Raw genomic sequence first — 19612 nt, 5'->3', positions numbered from 1 at the left:
CTGCATCTGTGGTGCACAGTGCCAGAATCCAAATACCACTTGTGTTCCAAGGAGAGATGCCAAGGGTCAGTTTGCAGAAATGAGTCCAAATGTGCTGTTGAACCAAAGAAGCTTAAGAGCCAAGCCAAGGGAGCCAAGAATCCAGGCAAGGCTATACCAAGAAACAATGGGTCAGAATTGGGAACTGGGAGGTAATGACCAGGATCTAATGATTTTGGCCATCCTTCTTCTAGGTGGGGTATAAAGTGGGACAAACCAGCAGATTTAAAGTATCTAGGACAGAGCAGACAATGAACAAATTGACTTTAAAAAATTAGGATAAAAATCAATTCTACCAAAGAAGATTTCTAGGAATGTGACACAAATGGTAACAAATGTAACTTGATTTGAAAAACAGCCGATAGGTTTTGGCTTTTCCTAATCATATTCTTTATTGACTCATTTTCAAAGAGACTTTTGAAATTTAACCACTGAAGTCATTGGTGGAGAGTAATCAATTACTAAAAGTAGACTTACATAAAATCTGGGAACCCTAATGAAACACTAAGTCACATATCCGTATCCTCTTTTGTTGTCACCTAACAAAGCAGAGGCTCAAAGAGTGAAGGTTTGATCGTGACAGGGTGAGCATTTAATAGCAGTATTTTTTTAGTGTAACTTCCTTAGATTGGGTTTCTGTGAAATAGACACAATTACAGGAATTCATGTACAAGTGATTTATGAAGACAGTGCTCCCAGGAAAAGCCAGTTAAAGAGCGGGAAAAGAAGGACAGGGAGGGGAAAAGCTAAACAAGAGTGCAACAGCAAATCCCCCTGCTTCTGGAAAATAGCAGCACCTTGATTCCACCAGGCATCTTGATTGTAGGCTGCATCTAAGTTTTCCTGTCCCTGAGCAAGGGGGCTTCCTTTCACACTCGTACCTTGCACTGGGCCAGCCTTAGCTAGGATTCCCCTGAGCAGACATCAACACGAGGCACTTCTAACTGTCTTCACAGGCAAGCAAAGGTAGCCGTCTTTTGAAATGTCGTAAGTATAGGCTGTGGAAAGCCAAAGTGCAACACATCGAGAATAGGGACTCTGTGAAGGATTAAAAGCATCTGGGGGGAATCGGGGCAAAAGACTGATAATTGTGGTGGTGTTACAGATGATTTCAGTTTATGTATGTAAACATGGTTCCATTAACAATATTTTTATATGATACCATGATTAAATATTCTTTTATAAGAAAAAGCAATGTTTCTTGTCATATGTGAAAGCAACAAAAGGATGTAAAAAGGGGGGAAATTGACATTTCCCACAAATTCTCTTCCCTTTCTATTCCTCTAAGTCACCAATGTTAAAATCATTAATTGTTTATTCTTAACATCTTTACCCATATTTATGTAAGCATATGGACATGTAAGGTTTGTTTTTATTAAAAATGGTAGGGGCGCCTGGGTGGCTCAGTCGGTTAAGCGTCTGACTTTGGCTCAGGTCATGATCTCACGGTCTGTGAGTTCGAGCCCTGCATCGGGCTCTGTGCTGCCAGCTCAGACCCTGGAGCCTGTTTCAGATTCTGTGTCTCCCTCTCTCTGCCCCTCCCCTGTTCATGCTCTGTCTCTCCCTGTCTCAAAAATAAATAAAGTGTTAAAAAAGATAAAAAAATAAAAAAAATAAATGGTAATAGCATACACAATACTTTTTCCTTGCCCACATAAAATATTACATGGCCATCCTTTCAGATAAATACATATATACATATATATATATGTATATACATATATACATATATATATATAATTCATTTTCAAATAAGAGAAAATATTCAATATGGATAACCCAAAATGTATTAAATCATTTCCCTCTAAATGGCAAACATTAAAGATGATTCTTTTTCTATGTCACTATAAATAATGCTAAACTAAAAACTTGTGTACCTATGTCCTTATATGCAAGTATTTTATTTACATAGGATAGATACTAAAAGGTGGGATTTCTGGGTCAAAGAGTATGTAGGTCTCTAATTTTAAAAGGTAAAGAGAAACTCAGTTGATCACCTTGCTTCCTATTTCACTGAGAAAATAGAAATAGTCCGAGGAGAACCTTCACAAACTGCCTCCAACAAATTTCCTTCCCACTGACCAGGATCTGCATCATATACCATGTCCTCCCTCCCACCATAAACCATCGGTCCATTCTCCTCTCTAAACCCCATGTCTCTGTCCATATACTATCTCATTCCCTCCTTGCCTACTCAAGGACGCTGTTTCTCCAGCAATGCTCCCCTCTTCTGTTCTCCCACACTAACTAAATTCTTCCATTTGCTACAGTTTAATATACATTCAGGCTATAACCACTTCTCACCACATTTAATATCATAACCTTTGTGTAAGCTGTCATTTTTTCCTGGATCATGGCTGTACCTGCCAAAATGGTCTCTCTGTTTCAACTTTGTTCCTTTACAATCCATTCTTCACATGGTAGTCAGAGTGATTCTTAAGACAGATCAGGTCTCCAGAGTGAAGATTCTCTAACAACCCTATTTAAAATTTTTAATCACCTCTCATGTCCCAATCCCTAAATTGTTCCCTTTCTTTTATAGCATTTTTCACGTTTAAATAAAATCTGTAATTTACATATCCTAGATTATTTTGGATACTTCATAAGTTAATGCAAATCATGCTCAATTCTTATTATTGCATTTCTGTCTTTATATTTTCCAAGATTATGAAAAGCACTTAAAAAGTAGAAGGGATTTTTACAATAGATATCTAATACTTATCACCTGCATTTGACCATTAACATTTTGCTGTATTTGCTGTATCATGTTTCCTTCTCCTTTCTCATTCTATCCAGCCATGCAGCCATCTTATTTTTGATACATTTCACAGTAAATTGCAGAATCAAGTTTAACTCACTGATTTTTAACTCACATTTTCATGTTTAATGTCTACTCAAATATTTTGCTCATATTTAATTGGGTTGTTATTTGCTTAGTGAATTATAGGGTTTCCTTCTATATCCTATATACCACTTCTTTGTCAGATGAATGCTTTGTGTATATTTCCCCCCATCTGTGGTTTGCCGATTCATTTCCTTAATTGTGTATTTTGACAAGCATAAGTTTTAACTTTCAATAAAGTATAATTTATCAATTTTTATAGTTACTGCTTTCTGTAACCTTAGAAACTTTTGCTTATATACACAATGAAGAAATTCTCCTGGCTTTCTTTTTTCCCCCCTGAAAGTTTGATGATTTAAGCTTTTGCATTTAGGCTAATAACTCATCTTGAATTAAGTTTTATGTATAGTGAGGTAGAATTAAGCTACTTCTTTTTTTATAATATATTTTATTATGTATTATTTATATATATACATAGATATATATATGTATATACATACACACACACATTTAAAGTGCATTTTAATACATTTTATTTTTAGAGCAATTCAGGTTCACAGCAAAATTGAACAGAAAGTAGAGAGAGCTCCTGTCAGCATACTGTGCACTACCTGTTACCAATCTTAGGGCAGGACTACAAATACTTCTGTCCACTGAATCTTAATATTAGAGTCACCAAGGAAAACACAATACAGTTAAGCACTGGATGGAATAATACTTTACTTACATAAAGAGACAGAGAAAGATCAGCTTCAATACAGGGTGTGACCCATGGCCAACAGGTCTCTCCTGGCAGCCAATACAGGACAGTTTGCTTACTTACATCCTTCTCTAGCAATGGTTAAAAAAAAAAAAAAAAAATCCTGACCCCCCCCCCCCCCCCGCCCGGCCCCGCCTTGTAGAGTCTAAAATACTCAAAGCTGGTGGACTCGCTGAGGGAGGGCCAACGACTTCCATGCTTAAGCAGAACAAAGGAACACGCACTGCTCCTGAAACAGGAGAAACAATTTCCCGCTACAAGGTGGTAAATCTAGCACAGGCTGTGCAGTTCTTTACCTGTTGGTAAGTTAGTGCTGCAGGCCCAAGGCTCGTTGTTTTACAGAAGAGTAGGGATCAAAAGACTGAACGTATGAGACTGCATTTCTCAATAATTCCCATACACAACCTGTCCCCACACATGCATAACCTACCCCCACTATCAACATCCTGCACCAGAGTGGTATATTTGTTATAACTGACACATTGTTATCAGCCAGAGCTCATAGTTTACATTAGGATTCCTTCTCTGTGCTGCACATTTTATGGGGTTTAACAAATGGATAATGACATGTATCCACCATTACAGTCTGCACACTAGTTTTACTAGCATAAAAATCCTGTGCTCTGCCTGTTCATCTCTCTCTCTCCTACTCAAGACTGGTGACCACCGATTATTTTTACTGTCTCCATCGTTTTACTTTTTCTAGAATGTCATACAGTTGGAATCACAGTATGTAGCCATTTTGGATTGGCTTCATTCACTTGGTAATATGCATTTAAGTTTCCTCCATGTCTGTCATGGCTTGATATAACTCATTTCTTTTCAGTGCTGAATAATATTCCATTCTCTGGATGTATTTGAGTTTATTCACCCATTCACTAATAAAGTACGTCTTGGTTGCTCCAAAGTTTTGGCAGTTTTATGAATAAAGCTGCTATAAATGTCTGTGTGAAGGTTTTTGTGTAAACATAAATTTTAAAATTCATTTGAGTAAATACCAAGAAATATGATTGTTGGATCACATGGTAAGCATAGGGTTAGTTTTGTAAGAAGCTGCCTGTCTTCTAAAGTGACTGTACCACTTTGCACTCCCACCAGCAATGAATTGGAGTTGTTCTTTCCAAATCCTAGCCAGTATTTGGTGCTGTCTGTATCCTGAATTTTTACCATTCTAATAGGTGTATGGGATCTTTTTTGCTGTTTTTTTTAATGTTTTATTTATTTTTGACAGAGAGAGAGAGACAGAGCATGAGCAGGGGAGGGTCAGAGAGAGAGGGAGACACAGAGTCTGAAGCAGGCTCCAGGCTCTGAGCCATCAGCACAGAGCCCGATGCAGGGCTCAAACTCACAGACCACGAGATCATGACATGAGCCGAAGTCGGACGCTTAACCGACTGAGCCACCCAGGCGCCCCTCTTTTTTGCTGTTTTAATTTGGAATTCTCTAGTAACATGATGTCGATTAACTTTTCATGTACTTACTTGCTCTCTGTGTATTATTTTATTTATTTATTTATTTATTTATTTATTTATTTATTTATTTATGAGAGAGAGAGAGAGAGAGAGAGAGAGTGAGTGGGGGAGGGACAGAGAGAGGGAAAGAGAGAGAATCCTAAGCAGGCTCCACACTGTCAGCATGGAGCCCAATGCAGGGCTCAAACTAACAAACCATGAGATCATGACCTGAGCTGAAGTCAGATACTTAACCAACTGAGCCACCCAGATGCCCCTGTATATCTTCTTCTGTGAGGTGTCAAAGTAACCTGCCCAGTTTTAAATCAGGTTGTTCATTTTCTTTTTGAGTTTTAAACTTTCTTTATATATTTTGGATAACAGTCCTTAATTAGATATGTCTTTTGAAAAATATTTTCTCACAGTCTATATTATCAACTTATTCTCTTGACACTCTCTTTTGCAGAGCATGTTTGTAATTGTTAGGAAGGCCAGCTTCTCTATTCTTTCTTTCACGGATCTTGCCTTTGATGTTGTTTCTAAAAAGTCACTGCCATACCCAAGGCGTCTAACTTTTCTCCAAGGTTATCTTCTGGGAGTTTTATAGTTTTGTGTTTTGCATTTAGACCTATGATCCATTTTTTAAGAAATTTTTTTAATGTTTATTTATTTTTGACACAGAGAGAGAGAGAGAGAGAGAGAGAGAGACAGAGCATGAGCGGGGGAGGGGCAGAGAGAGAGGGAGACACAGAATCTGAAGCAGGCTCCAGGCTCTGTGCTGACAGCAGGGCTCGAACTCACAGCCCTGTGTGTCCATGCAGGGCTCGAACTCACAGACCATGAGATCATGACCTGAGCTGAAGTTGGACAGTCAACCGAGTCACCCAGGCGCCTCCCTATGAGCCATTTTGAGTTAATTTTTGTGAAGGTGCAAGGTCTGTGTCTGGATTTATTTATTTTTTTGCATGTAGATGTCCGCTTGCCCTGGCACCAAATATTGAAAAGACTATCTTTGCTTCATGTATTGTTTTTTTTGCTTCTTTGTCAAAGATAAGTTGACAGTATTTTTGTGGGTCTACCTTTGGGATCTCTATTCTGTTTCGCTGATATATTTGTTGATCTTTTCACCAACACCATGCTGTTTCAATTACTGGTAGCTTTATAATAAGTCTTGAAGTCAGGTAGTGTGAGTCCTCCAATTGTTCTTCTTGTTCATTATTGTGTTGACTATTCTGGGTCTTTTGCCTATGTGAACTTTAGAACCAGCTTGTTAATATCTACAAAATAACTTGCTGAGATTTTAACTAGGATTTTATGGAATCTACAGATCAGGTTAAGGAAAACTGACAACTTGACAATATTTATCCTTCTTATCCATGAATATGGAACACTTCTCCATTTATGACGTTCTTTGGTTTCATTCATCAGAGTTTTGTAGATTTTCTCATTTACATCTTGTGCATGTTTAGTTTTATAACTAAATATTTCATTTGAGGGATGCTAATGTAAATGTGTTTTTAATTTCAAATTCCACTAATTACTGGCATACACAAAAGTTGTTGACTTTTGTATGTTAATCTTGTATCTTGCAATATTACTATAAATGCTTAAGCTCCATGAAGTGTTTTTTTTATTGATTTTTAAAAATTTCTACATAGACAATCATGTTATCTACTAAGAGTTTTCTTTCTTCCTATTCTGTACACATTTTCTTTTCTTGGGTTATTGCATTAGTTAGGACTGATAGTATAATGTTGAAAAGCAGTGGGTAAGAGGGGACACCCTTTCCATGTTCCTGGCCTTGGTGGGAAAGCTTTGAGTTTCTCACCATTAACTATGATGTCAGCTGAAGGTGTTTTGTAGATGTTCTTATCAAGTTTTGGAAGTTTTCCTTCTATTCCTAGTTTGCTGAGTTTTTGCCATGAGTGGATACTGGATTTTGTCAAGTGCTTTTTACGCATCTATCTATACGATTATGTGATTTTTTTTTTCCTTCTACAGTCTGTTGATGTGATGGATTATATTGATTTTTGAGTGTTCAATTAGCCTTGCACACCTGGGATAAATCTCGCTTGCTTGTGGTATATGACTATTTTCATACATTGTTGGATTTGACTTGCTAATATTTTGTCAAATATTTTTGCATCGATGTTCATGGCAGACATTGATCTGTAGTTTCCTTTTCTTGTAATATCTTTGTCTGGTTTGGTATTAGGGTATGCTGGCCTCATAAAATGAGTTAGGGAATACTCCCTCTGGTTCTAGCCTCGAAAGCACATTGTGGGGAATGTATTTAATCTATTGCTTTAATGTTTGGTAGACTTCACCAGTGAATCCATTTGGGCCTGGTGCTTTGGGAGGTTATTAATTATTGACTCAACTTATTTAACAGATACAGGCCTACTCAGATTGTCTATTCCTGTGTTGGTTCTGGCAAATTATGACTTTCAAGAAGTTGATCCATTTCATCTAGATTATCAAATTTCGGGGCAGAGAGTTGTTCATAATATTCCTTTGTTATCCTTTATTATTCATCAGATCTATAGGAACGACTCTCCTTTTATTTCTCAGTAATATAAATAATTCATGACTGCTTTCTTATTTTTTAGTTAGTGTAGCTATAGGGTTACCAATTTCATTGATCTTTTCAAAGAACTAGCTATGATTTTGTTGATTTTCTCTATTATTTTCCATTTTCCATTTCATTTATTTTTCCAGTATATTATTTTTTTTATTTCTTTAAATTTAATCTGCTTTTTTTTTTTTAGCTTCCTAACATGGAAGCTTAGATCTTAGATCTTTCTTTTTTTCTAATATATGCATTCAATGCTATAAATTTCCCTCTAAGCAGTGCCTTTACTATATCCCACAAATTTTGATAAATTGTGTTTTCAATTAATTCAAAACATTTTTTTTTAATTTTTTTTTTTTCAACATTTATTTTTGGGACAGAGAGAGAGCATGAACGGGGGAGGGGCAGAGAGAGAGGGAGACACAGAATCGGAAACAGGCTCCAGGCTCTGAGCCATCAGCCCAGAGCCCGACGCGGGGCTCGAACTCACGGACCGCGAGATCGTGACCTGGCTGAAGTCGGACGCTTAACCGACTGCGCCACCCAGGCGCCCTCAAAACATTTTTAAATTCCTCTTGATATTTCTTTTTTGAACCATGTTTTATTTAGAAGTCTATTGTTTAATCTCCAAGTATTTGGGGATTTTACAGATTTTTTATAGCTATTTTATTTGTTATTGATTTCTAATTTAATTTCACTTTAGCCTGAAAGTAGACATTGCATGATTTCTACTCTTTTAAATTTGTTAAGATGTGTTTTATCACCCAGAATATGATTCATTTTGGTGAATATTCCATGTGAGTTTGAAAGGAGTATTTAGTCTGCTGTTGTGGGATGAAATAGTCTACAGATGTCAATTTTATCTAGTTGAATGATGGTACTGCTGAGTTCAACTATCCTCACTGATCTCCTATTTACTGGATCTGCCATTTCTGATAGAATGTTTTTAGAATCTTCCAAATATAATAGTGGATTCATCTATTTCTCCTTGTAGTTCTATCAGTTTTTACCTCAAGTAGCTTGATGTTCTATTATTAGATGCATACACATTCAGGATTCTTAGATCTTCTTGGTGTACTGACCCTTTTATCATTATGTAATGCCCCTCTTTATCTCTGATAACTCTCCCTGCTCTTAAGTCTACTCTTTCAAACATATAGCTACTCCAGCTTCATTTTGATTAATGTTACTATAGTAGAACTTTCTCCATTAATTTACTTTTAATCTATATGTGTCTTTATATTTAAAGTGGGTTTCGTGGGGCACCTGGGTGACTCAGTCAGTTAAGTGTCCAACTTCAGCTCAGGTCATGATCTCGCGGCTCATGAATTTGAGCCCCGCGTTGGGCGCTGTGCCAACAGCTCAGAGCCTGAAGCCTACTTCAGATTCTGTGTCTCCCATCTCTCTCTTCCCCTCCCCTACTCGTGCTCTGCCCTTCTCTCTCTCTCTCTCTCTCTCTCTCTCTCTCTCAAAAATAAACATTAAAAATAAATAAGGGAAGGGAAGCAAAAATAATATAAAAACAGGGAGGGGACAGGGGCGCCTGGGTGGCTCAGTCGGTTGAGCAACCGACTTCCACTCAGGTCTTGATCTCACAGTTTGTGAGTTTGAGCCCTACGTTGGGCTCTGTGCTGACAGCTTGGAGCCTGGAGCTGCTTCAGATTCTGTGTCTCCCTCTCTCTCTGCCCCTAACCCATTCGCATTCTGTCTCTGTCTCTGTCAAAAATAAATAAACATTAAAAAAAAATTTAAAAAAAATAGGGAGGGGACAAAACATAAGAGATCCTTAAATATAGAGAACAAAATAAGGGTTGCTGGAGGGATTGTGGGTAGGGGGATGGGCTAAATGGTCAAGAGGCATTAAGGAAGACACTTGTTGGGATGAGCACTGCGTGTTGTATGGAGGTGATGAATCACTGGATTCTACTCCTGAAATCATTATTGCACTATATGCTAACTTGGATATAAAGTAAATATATATATATATATATATATATATATATATATATACACACACACATATATACACACAAACACACACATACACACACATATATTTAAATAAATAAATAAATAAATAAATAAATAAATAAATAAATGAATGAATGAATGAATGGTGGGGGTCAGTGCCTGGTGCCTGGGTGGCTCAGTCAGTTAAGCATCTGACTTCAGCTCAGGTCATGATCTTACAGTTCATGGGTTCAGGCCCCGCACTGGGGTCTGTGCTGACAGCTCAGAGCCTGGAGCCTATTTCAGATTCTGTGTCCCCCTCTCTCTTTACCCCTCCCCTGCTCATGCTCTGTCTCTGTCTCTCAAAAATGAATAAACATTAAAAACATTTTTAATAAAAAAATAAAGTGGGTTTCTTATAGACAACATATTGTTGGGTCTTGTTTTAGATCCACTCACAATCTGTCTTTCAAACCATTGACATGTAAGGTGATTTTCATATAATAGAATTAATATGTACTATATTTGCTACTGTTTCTATTTGTTGCCCTATTCTTTGCTCCTGTTTTTGTCTTCCATACTTTCTCATATATTTTGTGGCACTAAGTATTTTGTATGATTCCATGTTTTCTTCTTAGCATATCAATCACTTTTTTTTTAGTGTTGTCCTTAATTCACAATATACATTGCAACTAATCTAAGTCCACTTTCAAATAACATTATGCCACTTCACAGGTAATACAAGTATCTTTTAATAACAAAATACTCCTAATTCCTCTCCCCTTCTCTTGTATCATTACTGTCATTCATTTTTCCTATAAATAAGCACATATTAGCATATATAAATATATGTGTGTGTGTGTGTATATATATATATGTATATATAATCAAATACATAGTAGCTATGATTTTGAACTGTTATATATCAATTAAGAATAAGAAACATAGGGGTGTCTGGGTGGCTGAGTTGGTTAAGCCTCCAACTTTGGCTCAGGTCATGATCTCAAGGTTTGTGGGTTTGAGTCTGCATCCGGCTCTGTGCTGACTGATAGCTCAGAGCCTGGAGCCTGCTTCAGATTCTGCCCCTCCTCCACTCGCATTCTGTCTCTCTCTCAAAGATAAACATTAATTTAAAAAAATAAAGAATAAGAAAAATAAAAGATCTACCTTTATCACCTGATGTTCTTCTTCTTTTTTTAATCTGGATCAGAGTTTTTGACCTACACCACTTCCCTTCTCTCTGAAGTGCTTCTTTTAACATTTCTTACTAGGCAGACTAGCAACAAATTCTCTCAGTTTCTGTGTGAAAAAAGTTTCTCCTTCACTTTTGAAGGGTCATTTTTCAGGGTACATAACTTTATGTTGGCAGCTTTTTTTCTCTTAACATTTTAAAATATTTCACTCCATTCTCTTCTTGCTTACATGGTTTCCGAGGGGTCAGATGTAATTTTTATCTTTTCCGCTATAGGTATTTTTTTTCTTCTGGCTTCTTCCAAAATAAATTTTTTTAATCTTTGATTTGTAAAGTTTAAACCAAACATGCTTAAATGTAGATTTTTTGGTATCTCCTGCTTAGTACACTTTGAGGCTCCTGAATCTGTAATTTAGTTTCCGACATTAACTGGGAAAATTTTCAGTCATTATTGCTTCTGTTCCTTCCTCTATTTTTTTTTTCCACTTCTAGTATTCCCAATATGTATATGTTATACCTTTTATAGTTATCCCACAGTTCTTGGATCTTTTTTTAATCATTTTTTTTCTCATTCTTTCTTTTCCCTTGCTTTTTAGTTTTAGAAGTTTCTATGGTCATATCCTCAAGCTCAGTGATTCTTTTCTCAGCCATGTCTGTCTACTAATGAGTCCATCAAAGGCATTCTTCATTTCTATTACAGTTTTTTGTTATTGTTCTCTATCATTTATTTTTTATTTTCTTAGAATTTCCATCTTTCTGCTCACATTACCTCTATATTCTTATATGTTATCTATTATTTTCTAGCATATTAATATATGTTTTAAAAATTCCTTCTCCAATGAACACTATAGTCTTGCCCTATCTGACTCTGGTTTTGATGCTTGTTCAGCCTCTTCAAACAATATTTTTTGCCTTTTAACATATCTTGTAATTTTGTGTTGAAAGGCAGACATGATGTATTTGGTAAAGGGGCTGGGGTAAATAGGCTTTTAGTAATGTAATGACAAGGTGTGGGGAAGAGAAGAAGCATTCTACAGTCCTAGGACTGCACCTGCCTTTTGGTGAATCTATGCCCCTGGACTATGAACTTCACCATTACTTCTCAGTATATCTTCCTGCTCTTAGGTGGAATAGTATGGCTAGAGGAGGCTAGAATTGGCTATTTCCCTTCCCCTGTATTTAAAGCTAGGGCTTACTGAAGTTGAATTAAAACTCAGAAGGTTACACTCTTATAAAATAGTTTTTCCTGAGAAAACACCTCATTATGAAAAACAGAATTTTCTGGTATATTTAAACATGGTTCCTATTCCTTCCGCCTGTCAAAGCCTGAGATTTTTCTCCAATATTCACTCTGAGGACCTGATAGAGCTCCTGGAAGTAAAGCTCACAGAAGTGTGGGAGGCCTCCTATGACCAGGTCCCCATAGTTTTTAACTCTCAGAGTTGTATACACATAGCCTCTAACACTTGTCAATTACTGTCATATTTCCCTGCCCTGGTACTGGTTCCGGTGGGGATACCTGCTCATGGATTTCTGTTCTGGTAAGTTCTGTTTCCTTGCCTCTGTCTCTCCAATATTTGGGGCAGTGGTTTTATCTGTGATCTCATTTCTCTAAAAGATCTAAGAAGAGCTGCTGATTTTTCAGTTTGTTCACATTTTTGTTGTTAGGATAGCTGTTGTGACTTCTGAGCTGCTCACACGCTGGCCTGCAAGTCCTCAATCTCAATTAATTTTTTTTTTTAATTTTTAACCTGGATTCCCAGTTATTACAACATCATTTGTTGAAAATACTTTCCTCTACCACTGGATTGCTTATCTAATTTTGTTGAAAATAAAATCACCACACAAGTATAGATCTGTTTCTGAGATTTCTCTTCCATTTCATTGTCAATTTTTTTTTGTCTATCCCATGCTGTCTTTATGATACAGAATTACAGTCTTTTATTCTTCTTGAAAAGTGCTTTAAATATATTTTTAGATTGCAATATATATTTTAGAATCAGGTGTAGATTTTTACAAGTTAAGTCTGCTAAGACTATGATTAGGATTGCATTGAATCTACAGATTTTGAGAGAATTAATGTCTTAAAAATACTGAGTCTTTCAAATCATAAAGTGTATCTCTCCATTTATGTAGGTCTTAATTTCTCTTAAAAACGTTTTGTTTTCCGTGTAGAGACATCATACATCTACTGTTTAATTTACTCTTAAGCACTGTATGTATTGTGACATGATTGCCAATGGAATTTTTTTATACTTTCTCAATTGTTCCTGCGAGTTTGTAAAGAAAGGTACATAGGTTTTTTCCATATTGGCTTAGTGTCCTGCATCATAGTCAGATTTAATTTCTAGTATTTTTGTAGATTCCTTAGGATTTTCTATATAAACAGTCATACCACCTGTGAATTAAAGGCAATTAAGATGTTTATTTCGGGGCGCCTGAGTGGCTCAATCGGTTAAGCAGCCGACTTCAGCTCAGGTCATGATCTGCGGTCCATGAGTTCGAGCCCCACATCGGGCTCTGTGCTGACAGCTCAGAGCCTAGAGCCTGCTTTGGATTCTGTCTCCCTCTCTCTCTGTCCCTCCCCCATTCGCGTTCTGTCTCTCTCTGCCTTTCAAAAATGAATAAAATGTTAAAAAATATTTTAAAAAATAAGATGTTTATTTCCTGTCTTATTCCAACGAATACTGGGACTTCCAACGAATGTTAAATAAAAGTGGTGTCCATGTGTATTTTTGCCTTGTTTCCAACATCTAGGGGAAAATATTCAATATTTTATCGTGTATGATAGTGACTATATTTACATATGTCATTTATCATATTAAGGAAATCACCTTTTATTCTTTGCTGGAAATTTTTATCACATATGGGTGAATTTTCTCAAATTTTTTCTTTGCAGTTATTGAAATATTTTTCTCCTTTATTCTGTTAATACAGTGACTTACATATTTATATTAAATGTTTAAAAGGGGAATTCTTAAACCCTATTTAATCAAGATTTAATGTCTGATTTATAATTTTAAATGTTTATAAAAAGCATTTTTAAATCCTGCGTAGTAAAGGCTTAATGTTTTTTTGTGCTAAATTTGGTTGTGCTAATATTTTGTTCGTTGCCTATATTCCCAAGAAATACTGGTCTTTGGTTTCCTTTGTTTTTTCAATATCTTAGACTATTAGTTTCATAAAATAATTTGGGAGCAATTTGTCCTCTTTTTCATGAAATGTTTAGTGTAATATTGGGTTTTTTTCTCCATTAATGTTTCTTGGAATTCATTAGTGAAACCATCTGGGTCTGTAGTTTACTTTGCGGTAAAATCTTCTTTAATAATTTGATTTACTTAGGAGATATGGAGCTATTATTCATTTGAGTCTGGGAGTAAAATTACAGATTTATAGCTTCTGTAAATCTGTAACTTTGTGTCTTCCAGAACTCTAGCCACTATTTCTTCTCTTCTTCCCCCTCCTCCTCCTCCTTTTTGTCATATTTTCTCCTTTCTCCCCTTTGGCATACCAATTACACATATATTAGAACTTATAATATTACGCTATAAGTCCCAGAGTCTCTGTTTACGGTTTTAAAATCTTTTCCTCTATATACTCCAGATTATTACCATTTTCCTAGTTAGCTTCACTGATTCTTTCCTTTGAAATTTCCATTCTATTATTAAGTGACATTTTTAGTAAGGATGTTGTGTTTTTCCTTTCAGCTTCAGAATTTCCATTTGCTTCTTTTTTTGAATGTTTTTTTATCTCTCTGCTTTGATTTCCCACCTTTTAAACCATTGTGAGTATATTTTCCTTTATCTTAATTTACCTCATTGAGTACAACTCTTTGCAGTCTTTCTACTACTTTCAACAGTTGGGTCACTCTTGCATTGGTATCTCCTGAGTGTCCTTTCTCTTGAGAAAGGATCACATATTTCTGATTCGTCACACATTAAGTGAACTTGGGTTAGATACTAGATACTGTGAATGATATGCTGAGGATCGTGTTGTATTACCGATTACCTTAATTGGATTCAAGTTGGAGGCAAATTCTTTAGTAGCTCAAATCCCAGCACAGTTATTTTATCTTCAGCTAGGGTCCGTTCAGCAAACACAATGGTATATTTATGTTTGACTTAGTGAGTTTACATGGACTTGGGGAGAAGGGTGGGTTCACCAAATAAATTAGAGACTATGTCACAAAGGGAAAAGCTGGTGATGATTCTTGGATAGGCAGTCAATAGTGTCTGCTACATAAAACTCTGAATTGCAAAATACCAGGAGATACTTTTCACATAGACTAACATAGGAATGACAGGTCCCAGAATTGTGCAACGTGGTGCTGTTAAAATTAATTACTAGATAATTTTATGAAAATAGTATTGGAAAATTTACAAAGTAAAAATTGATTTATTTTCATCCAACTATATAGCCACTGAAATGGGAGTGTGATTAGTGTTGTTTAAGAATTCCAAGGTATGAACATTCTAAGCATGGATATACACGGAACAGGGAGAGCACTCTAGCTGGGGAAGTATATGGACTGATATATAATCATATTGAGAAAATATACGGTTAAATGGATATCATTAGACTATGATTTTCTAAAAGGTCTAAGTTTTCTCAAAAGGTGGTAAGTTTTATCAAAAAAAAAAAAACAACAGGGGCGCCTGGGTGGCGCAGTCGGTTAAGCGTCCGACTTCAGCCAGGTCACGATCTCACGGTCCGTGAGTTCGAGCCCCGCCTCGGGCTCTGGGCTGATGGCTCAGAGCCTGGAGCCTGTTTCTGATTCTGTGTCTCCCTCTCTCTCTGCCCCTCCCCCGTTCATGCTCTGTCTCTCTCTGTCCCAAAAAAAAAAAAATAAATAAACGTTAAAAAAAAAAATTAAAAAAAACAACAACAAAAAACAAAGAAAGTATATTAAAAACAAGAAACACCCGGTATTATACAAGCAACCTTCTTTATTTAAAGAAGTACCCTAGAGGAGACATGACCAAAATAGTTAGGGATGAAGTCCAGTTAGTTCAAGAGTGAGAATGATATTAAAAATTAAGTCATCTTTCCACACAGATGAAAGGAAAGGCCAAGGATTATTTTCTTGGAATAAATTCCCAGAAATCACCTGATGAAAGATTGTATCATTGTCCTGCTCATTCATGCAGTTTTTTGACAATTTCTTTTCAAAACTTCCAATTGACCTAGAACTTTCAACTGCTGATCATTTCAGTGTCTTTTGGACCTCGAAAATATCATAGCGGCACCTGGGTGACTCAGTCAGTTAAGTGTCTGACTCTTGATTTCGGCTCAATGATCTCATGGTTCATGAGTTTGAGCCCTATGTTGGGCTCTGTTGAGCATGGACCCTGCTTGGGATTCTCTCTCTCCCTCTCTCTCTGCCCCTACCCCACTCACAAGTGCACACTCTCTCTCAAAATAAATAAACTTAAAAAATGTTAAAGAAATAAAATAAAGTATTATAAATATATATCATCAAACACAGTGGTCTCATCAGGGATGCCTATGGTTAATCAAGTATCAGATATTTGACTTCTAACCCCTTCTCATCCTAAAGTACCTGGATTTTTGCCAGTCTTTTTTATAGTAGCTTGCATAAGATCTTTAAAAATCTATTTAGTCAGAGTTCCCCTTAATCCACATTTACATTTACTCAGTATATTTCTCACTCTATTACTATCCTCCTAAAAAAACAATTTTACATTATTTTTGCTTTAAGAGATGGATATAGTGAGAAGAATATTGGGAAATTCGGGTACACAGCTTCTAAGGTTCTGTCAGTAATTACCTGGATAATATTGGGCAAGTAATTTTTCCTTTATGGACCATAGTTGCCTCATGTGCAATTATGGAGAAAAAAAATGAAAAGAGAGTTTGGTATTAGATGGGCATTTCAGTTCTATTACTCCATGATTCCAGAAGATAACCTCAGTGACAAGATCACACTTCCAATGTTTAATATCATCCACAGTGCAGTACTGAAAAAATAGAACCTTTGTTATTCTGAGCCTCATATTTTAGAGAACTTTAAAGCCAGAAGTTATTTATCCCTTTGCCTAAATATTAGCCCTAGGTCTCACAATTGTTTGTGTCAGAACCAGAAATATAATCTAGATTTCCTAACTTCTAGGTCTGATGCACATCCCTCTTTTTTCACCTGACAATGTCGTAATTACACACTCTGTGAGTCTGACGAATATTCTCAATTGTTCTTTTCTCCTCAGGTGAACACTGTAGAAGACACTATCAGAGGAGATAATTAAAACACAGGTTATCAATCATTTGTCATTCCACATTTTACTCGTATCTGGACAGACTCAGCATTCTCCAATAGTAATGAAAGCCTTGAAAGTAAAGGCTAAGAAACTAAATATCTTCCTGTAAGAAACAGCGCCAGGAAATACACCTTGGTCAGAAGATAAACCCAGAATAACATCCAACAGCAAATAGCATACACATCTCCTGAGTCAAAGGCTGAGTTGAGCTTCAAAATATTGCTCAATTTAAAAGACATCCCCTTTCCTTTCTACGCATTTTAAGACATTTTTAAATGAAAAATCATTAAAAATCTACTGGTTAAAGATGATCTGCCTCTCCAACAAAAACATGTTACTTTTTATTAGCTTTACTAGTCTCTGTACAGTAGTGCTGAAGATAAAACATCATAAGAAAATAGTGATGATTTATGTAAAGGCTCTTAAAATGGTTCTCTTTGCAAAATGTAGGGCAGGGGGCAACCACTCCCATGGGTCCTGTCCCTGTCTAATCTTCCAGTTCCTTCCACAGGAACCTCACACATTTAGAACTGAGGACAGTGCCTCACCTGCTTCTCTCTACCCAAGGGGAAAGCTCCCTGGGCTCCAGCTGTCAGTCTTACAGCTGCTTTGATGGAAGATAGGGATCTAGATGGGATCCCCTCCATCTGCACACCAGCCTCCCTTCACTGCGCCCCTGTAGGAGACAGCCACTGTGACAAAACAGTTCACCTCAAACTCATCCCTCCCCACCTGGGATTTACTTCCAGCTTCTGCTCTTTCCTGACAGGAGCTGAGGGATACCCAGCTTTCTCTTTATCCTCCACCAACATAATGCCAGCCACAAATTTCTAATTTTCCTTAATAGCCACTTAGTGAGGTGGCTTTGAAAAATTCACTTGGTAATAAAGACAAGTCAGATAGGAAGGAACAAAAAAAATTCCCTCCAAATGACAGAAGCAAATATTTTTAAGACAAAATATCATGTAAATGAAACTGGCTCCCAAACCTTTACACAATTCATTTCTTCCTAAAACATTCGTCTGCTGTCATGTGGATACAGTCTTGTGCATTTTCAGTAGTCCTAAAAGGGTAGTGTTTATCAATAAAATGTTCCTAAGTACCAAAACTAATTATACTTTATATTGCTAAATCTGGAAGTTGCTTTATTTAAAAAAAAAATCTGAGGTTTTTATCTTTACCAAATATGTGGCTTCCTTGCTGTCTGTATTTCATTTCCCTTGCTTATTTACCAAAAGATAAACTAGTCACATTTCCCCCCTGGCTTTGCTTAGTTCTAATTTTTTTTAACCTCACGGACAATTTTCTTTTGAAGTTTGAGAATGGGAGATCCTGTCCTTAGGTTTACTGAGTTTGTTGTAATTTAAAATTTTACTCAGTTTAAAAATGCACTAACAGAAAGTCAACCAACAAACTTAAAATTTAAAAACAGAGTTGAAAACAGCAGCAGAGTTTGCTACCTAAATTCTAACTCATAAGCAATGAGTCCATAGGGATTTTTTTTTTCCCTCTCGCAGCCCCCATTGTTCTCTGAAAAAATGATTTGGCATCATCCCTCAGGCCTTCAGTGCTCAGATTGGGATCTGGTGTTAAGAATCCTCACTGAAAGACGCCCCAAGTGCTTACTGGGAATGTCCTCGAGTAGCTTAAAAAGGCTTTTTCTCCACTCATTATGTAGAATCTATCCGCTGCCATCCAGCCCTAGATTTCTAAGCAAAAAAACCAAATTGTATTTAATCTTGGCACAAAACTAGCTCAAGAGTCAGGTCTCTACCCCAAGCAAAAGAAAGGGAGTAGCAACTTGGCACATAGAGCAAGCCCTCAAGTTAGGGCAAAAGGCTGTCATTACTACTACTGTGGTAGTATTAATAATTAAATGGAAGAGGCAGTTATGCAGAACAAGTGTCTACGTTTAGGAAAGGAATAAAGAAGCAGAGGACATGCGTTTGAGTATGTATTCAGAACCCAGAACTTTCTGGAAGAATAAAATCAGGCACCTGAAAGAGAAAAATACAGGAACATCAATGTAAAGAACCACTGTCCCTACTCCTTAGATCCTTCCAACACAGATACCCCCAAACTTCGATACTGGTATTTCTGAAGTTCAGAGTCCTCAGACTGGGTACCCAGGACTTTTCTATTCACAGGAGAGTGTCCGAAGAGGGGTCCTGGCTCTGCCACTGGAACAGGTTTCTTCACCTTACTGGACTCCAACACATACATCTAAGGTCAATACTCCCTTCTGCTTCCCTCTGTTATTTGTCAAAGACGACGAACTCACATGTTTATTCTTGTACGGCACTTAAATTTCTTTGATAAATCAAATATCCAAAGTTGCCTTCCAATTACAATGGGCTGCTTTCCCAGTTGTACTAAGCAATTCTTTTACTGGGCTTATTTCTATCAATCTAGAAGCTGACCTCCAGAAGAGAAAGAACCCAGCACCAATTCATATAAATAACATTAATCTGTTATAAGTAAATATTGAACTAGTGCAAAAGCTGTTCATGTATTTGGAGGAAGGTGGTCAA

The sequence above is a fragment of the Puma concolor genome, chromosome A1 (assembly GCF_028749965.1).
Source record: "Puma concolor isolate L17-30 chromosome A1, mPumCon1.1.hap2, whole genome shotgun sequence".
Taxonomy (NCBI): Eukaryota; Metazoa; Chordata; class Mammalia; order Carnivora; family Felidae; genus Puma; species Puma concolor.
The sequence above is the reverse complement of the archived record's forward strand: the minus strand, read 5'-3'. Positions refer to the sequence as shown.